Genomic DNA, 6,688 nt, shown 5'->3' with positions numbered 1-6,688 from the left:
GTAAGAAAAAACTTTTATAATAAAAAACTGAATTGTGTGATGGAAAGTCAGAATTCTGAGAGCAAAAAAGTTAAAAAAAAAAATGGAATAAAAAAAAAGTTCTAAAATAAACCAAACCAAAGTTCTAAAAAAGTCGTGATTCGCTTTTTTATTATTCTGTGGCAGAAATAAGCTTCTATACACAATGTCCTCATTAAAAGATATTATATAAAAGGTATTTACATATTTATGGTGTTGTATTTGTCAGAAATGGCGTAACCTGATGCCAATATCATATCTTAAACAGCACTTGCATTGTATAATAATGAATATATTACAGCATTGCAACGAGATTCAATATCACAATGAGTTTTTTTGCAAGGTTTTATTTATTTTTTATCCTTGTAAGTGATTGTACGATTGTTTCACTCTATTATTATTATTATTATTATTATTATTCACTGTTTTTTTTTTCTGCATGATGATGGTTTTCTCTCAGGGGTACATCTGCCTGGACTGGTTTCCATTTATATATTTTGAATTATGTATATTTGTGTATCATTATTTGGAAGTGTTTATACTGTAATACTCGTTCATGAATTAATTTAGAGAGGCACAAAGAAGCAGAAAATCTGCGTTCTTTTGCTGTATGGAATTCCCTCAGACAATTATTACTAGGTATTTTTATGTGCTTGATAAAAATGTTCATTTTTTGAGCACTGTGAATAATTAGTGGCATTAATTGTCAGAGAGGAAATTTGTGCTTGTGTTTTGGGAACTGGTGTAATTTTTGCTGTTTGTTTTTGCTCCCTGATTGTATTTTCTTTTCTTTAAATATGTTTACACGCACATCACACAGACACCAGTGGTTTCTTTTCTATGGGGACAGTAATTACTGAATATGCTAATAAAATATCTAGCACTTTATGTTTGTCGTCTTGCTTGGGTTTCAGTGCTGTGGAAATGGCCTTGGTTTCTTGGTTCACATCAGAAACAGATTTTGAGCATTGACTGCTTTTTAACAGTGTATGTGAAACAGTACACACTTACTGTTGTAGTTTCAAGCAGAAGTAAACTACATTGTAGTTGGCCTTGACTTGTAAGTATAGTACAGTATACGGTGTACATTACATGCTATACTGCAGGAATAGTAAGGGTTGGATGTCAGTTTGCTATCTGCACATAATGTAGCCTTTGTCTGCTAGTGTATATCCTTATAAAATCTCTGCTCAAATGGAGATGTAACCTTATCCCTATCTCATAACATGCCAGTTTCTGTCATTACCGTTTTTGCCCTAGACTTTCTAGTGTTTTTTTTTTTAAAGGTACATCGCACCACTAGAGGGCCTCCTACATCAGGAGCAAGAGGCTCCACAAGGGCCAGGATGAGGTTTGAAAAAAAACAACTTGGTAACCACAAATTATCCATGATTTGCTACAGTTACCACAGTATAAAAAACAACAAAAATATGGTTACTACACTTTTACTATATTATAACCATGGTTAATTATCTAAAGTGATTTGTAACTCTGTATACTTGCTTGCTTTTTTCTTTTTTATAACTACTGCCTTAATCGTTTGATTTCTCTTTAAAAAAATAAAAGGAAATCAGAAAAATATATTTATTTGCGATATGTGCTCCGAAGAGCCGATCTAAATGTACTGATTTGTGATCTGAGCTCCTGCATCACTGCAGCAGATCTTGGATCAGTTGACCTCAGACGGTTGATGGTAACTGGTTTCAGAGCAGCACACACTGCAGATTCATTCATACTGGACAGATCACTTAGGATCCAGCTGATGGCTCTCTCACAAGGGTCTTATAGAGTCAAGTGAGATGGAGTTTGTTCTAGAGTAAAGATGGTGGTAGTGAATAATTCTCAGGTCAGATGCAGAAGCCATCTATGAGTGCAGATCCATCTGTGTGCTGCTCAATCAAGAGCTCCACTGCAGCACAGCAGATGCTCGTGTGTGTGTGTGTGTGTGCCTGCTCCTCGATCATGGCCTTTTTAATCACCGATACATGTTAAATTACATTTGCTGTTCCTTCTCTAGAAAACCAATTTTATTTGAGAAGGACAGAAAGGGAGAGAGAAAACTGATTATAAAAGAATCTGTTGTGAAGCTTTTGGATACAATCTAATGGTCAACAATAAGGTTTTTTTTTTTCCTCATCAATCATTTATATTTCTACCTACCTCACTGAAAAAAGAAAAAAAAACAAATATATATATATATATATCTATACGACGGAGATTTGTATGATTCATTTGTACCTTTTTTGTGCCTATTATTGGTTGTTTTAACACCATCATGTGTCTTGTAACTTTCTCTCTTTTCCGTCTGACACCCTTCACACCTTCAGCTGAACTCCCAATGTGAGTTTCATAAGACACACATCAATCTATCATTGTTGTTGACCGTGTGACGTCACTTTCAGATTATCACTGGCTTTAGATGAGATGAGAGCTGCTTTTTACTGTCCAGCAGATGCACAATAGAGGTTTGTCAATGGTAATCAGCTTTCAATGAGTGATTTGTAAACTTGCATTAATGATATTGCATTTTACTTATAGAAAAACACTGGGGAATTTATAACCCGTATTAAAACTGAAATGTGTGTTTTCATTTTATTATTAAACACCTTGGAAGTGAGAACAGATAGCATAAGGTAGATTGTGATGAGTTAATATTTAAAATGAACTCTGAGTCCATTTCAGAAAACAGTTCAGACTGTTTAGTCACAAGGCGTTTAAAGGCACGATGATTGCATAGATGGACTTGGACAATCAATCAATAAATCAGCTCAATTCTGGCACATGAAAACCAATTTAGATAAGAATTTAGCACTGTTTCATATGGTTTAATTGGCTCTTTAGATGACTCGACATACCCCTCTCCTGGGGCAGGACCAGCCTGATGTCATGCTCAATGTCACTTCCTGCTGAATCTAGTTGAGTCAAAAGATGTTCACTGAATGTTCAGGAAAACCTACAATCATTTCTGAGATGATGCCTGCTAAAATATTCTCCTGTATGTGGGTTTACACTGCGTTTTTCATCAGCGTGAAAGGTGAGCTATCTACAGCCTAATGTTGTTCTGTTGTTGTTGTTTCTTTGTTTTACAAGCAGATTGTTTTTGTGGTTATGGTTGCTGGTTGGCTGGCATCAGACATTGATGCCGTCATGAAAACTGTGAATCGTACTCAATGCGACCAGGGGAAATAAATGTGTCAATATTTATGCTGCTGTTCTATGAAAAATTATTGAAAATCATGACCATTAAATAAGGTAGAGGTACCTCACTAGAGTCAGTTTTATACCGTTAATCCAGAGAACTGTCTGCTTAACTTAAATATAAATCGAGATCAATTTCCACCTCATCGCTTATAGCACACGTCCACACACTTTCCTTTATGAACGTTTACTCAGGATAAAAATTTTGTGTTTACTTCTTATATAAACTACTGGTCACCAATAAACTCCACCAGTCAAGTTTGAAAGATATCTCTTCTGTTCACCAAGGCTGGATTTATTTGATCAAAAATACAGTAAAACAGTCATTTTGGGAAATATTATTACAATTTAAAATAACCATTGACTTTTTGAATATATTGTAAAATATAATCTATTCCAGTGATGCAAAGCTGAATTTTCAGCATCATTACGCCAGTCTTTTGTGTCACATGATTCTTCAGAAATCATTTTGAAAAGCTGATAGTTTTGTATGTTCAACTGATTTAATGTAGGCCTACACTTGTAATTAAAATGGTAGGATTGTGTTAGCATGATAAAATATCTAAATTAACTTTGTAATTCATTTTTATAGGGGTAATATGATTTTGCTAAAAAGAACATTGTGTATTTTGTGTAATGAAATGTTTATGCAGTTTAAGGTTCAAGAAACACATTATTTTCCACATAATGTACATTATTGTTGCTCCTCTATGCCCCGCCTTTCTGAAACGCGTCATTTTTTACAAAGCCCATTGGTCGGAAAAGTGAGGTGTGCTCTGATTTGCCAGCTATCCAGTGCTTTGTGATTGGCCGAATGCCTCAATGGTGTTATGGAAATGTTACCTCACCATACTGTGATGTGTGACAAGAAAAAAACAATAAATCCCATCACAAACGAGCCATTTGTTGCATTCAGTGGGGACATAATTACGGATTATAATGACTCATGTGTTTTTACGTGTTGCGTTGCATCGCACCACATAAACATAAAACCATGTCTGCATTTGTGATCAGAGAAACGAGCGCTACTCTACACTAGCGGTTCTAAATTCCAGTCCTTGTGCCCCCCAGCTCTGCGTATTTTGCATGTCTCTCTTTGTTAACACACCTGATTCAGATAATCAGCCCATTTGAAGTGAGCTCCGTGGATGAACGGTGTTCCCATTGACATGGTCCCTACACAGTGTTCCTTGCTTCCTACTCCCTGAACAGAGGAAATCTGAACTTCAGAACATTCATTCATGGATTTGTGCTGCGCAACGTTTTCACACACCGATAAGTGTGACATCATATACCTCTGTAAATAAATAGAATTTCAATTCACGTCTCGCACACTTCAATGCACTTTGAATGGAACACATATGTTCGCTTTGCTATACACTGCTCAAAACTCACGTTTAAATCATCAGTGGCAACTCTTCTACATATGTAAGCGTACTTACAGACTGTGAGTCAGAACAGCCGGCATTGTAGTCTTCTCTCCCAGGATCAGGAAACTGGTTGACCTATTCTGGAACAGTGTTGTAAATACTGTAATATAATATAATATGTAATATAAAACTTAACCACTGATTTCTAGTTGTGTCCTCTTTTGGAAGGCCAAACAAAGTAGTTTTGATTTCACAATGAAACAGTGTTTCCATGAGATAGATCAATCAAAGGTTACGCCGCCTTTTTTTGCGTGAACATTTGAGCGACATTTTGCCAATCTTCCCACATCATGACATAGAGACTTTTGCCCTATAGGGGCATTTTTAAATGAGGTGTTTTAGGGGGGTGTGGCAGAGTCTTAACTTTTATAAATGATGTCTCATCGGATTTGAGACTTTGCATCTTTACAGATCATCTTTAAGCACCAAGAGCTTGTAACACTATAAAGAAAAAGGAAAAATTTAAATTGCATCATATGACCCCTTTAAACTTTAAAATTGATATTATTTCCTGTGGTATAACTGTCAACTTGCTACAGATGCTTAATTGTTATTTAAACCTGAATATTATGTCGCTGATTCTACAGAAGTTCCAGGCCATAATTTCAGATATTGTTGAAGATTCTTGTAGCAGGTGTGTTTATATTTTTAGTACTTTATTTAACTCCTATTTAAATCATTTTAATTTTGTTTTAGATCTTGTAAATGGTAGGTGGGATGAGCTCAAGACTGTGATGAAGGGAGAAGTTGTCACTCTGCAAACAGGAGCTACTGGCCTACAGAGAGATGCTGAAGTAATGTGGCTGTTTGAAAGTGGAGACCAAACTAGTCGTATAGCACAGCTGTATAAAGGAACAGTCTTCACTCATTATGAAGCAAGACTCGTCAACAGATTAAAGCTTGACCAAGAAACCGGATCACTGACTATCTGGAACATCAGCACCAGTGAATCTGGGCTTTATGAAGTCACCATCAGTGGATTCATGCCAGAGAGGACGTTCAAGGTTGATGTTTATGGTAAGATTTTGTTATAGCCAATAGCCAATCTTTTTCATTACTAATGATCAGTATATAAAGTGTTTGTGTGTGTGCGTGTGTGTGTGCTTTAAAGAGACAATTTCTGAACCTGCCATCAGGATTAGCTCATCGGTGGCTCACCCAAATCAAGAACTCTGCTCTGTGCTCTGCTCTGTAAAAAATGAACAAGACGTGTCCATCTCATGGTATAAAGGGGGTGAAATTGTGAACCAGACCACCAATCCAGATCTCAGCATGAACCTGAGTTTACCATTAGAGCTCCTTTATACTGATGCAGAGGACTACAGCTGCACGGCTGCAAATCCAGCGAGCAATAAGACCATCCATCTTCACATCAAAGAGATCTGCCCAACACATAAAGGTGCACAAACTCAAAAAAAAAAAAAGACAGGAAGTCTCTTTCTACCACAATGACCTCTGTGCAACTTATGTGTCTCTTAATGGAGACAATGGCAGTTGTTGATTTCATATGTGTTTTTCTCTCTCTTATCTCTTTCAGATTGTCCGGAGTATTGTGGTGTCACTGAGGTTCTGATTCGATTGGTTCTGTCCGGTCTGGTGGGATTTGGCATTGTTGTTTTTCTGATTGAGCACATGCTGTTGTGCTCCATTCAAGGAAGAGATCAGTCCGTTTGCTAAAGGCACTGTCATGGTAGGTTCTATAAGGGTATAGGCAGCACCAAATAAAATGACAAAATCACTACAATAGCAGGCTGGACAGAGAGCGTTTATTTAGTGTGGAAAAAATGAAATTAGGATGTGCAAGCATAATTGTTAGAATTGTTTCAAAAGTTCCTTTAAGACAACTCATTTCAATCAGCATCCATCACCTCTCTGGCAACCTTTCAGTCGTGCAAGTACAGCGCCTATCTCTTCGAACATCAAATTCTCTAAAGCTGTTCACGAAGCTTATGATTAAATTTAATTTGAAATCACCAGTGAAATCTGGCAACAATTGTCTCTCAAATGTTGTTTCTTATGTTGAAATAGCAATGATTATTATT

This window comes from Carassius carassius, chromosome 46 (assembly GCF_963082965.1).
Source record: "Carassius carassius chromosome 46, fCarCar2.1, whole genome shotgun sequence".
In the NCBI taxonomy this organism is placed as follows: domain Eukaryota; kingdom Metazoa; phylum Chordata; class Actinopteri; order Cypriniformes; family Cyprinidae; genus Carassius; species Carassius carassius.
Note: the sequence above shows the minus strand (reverse complement) of the source record.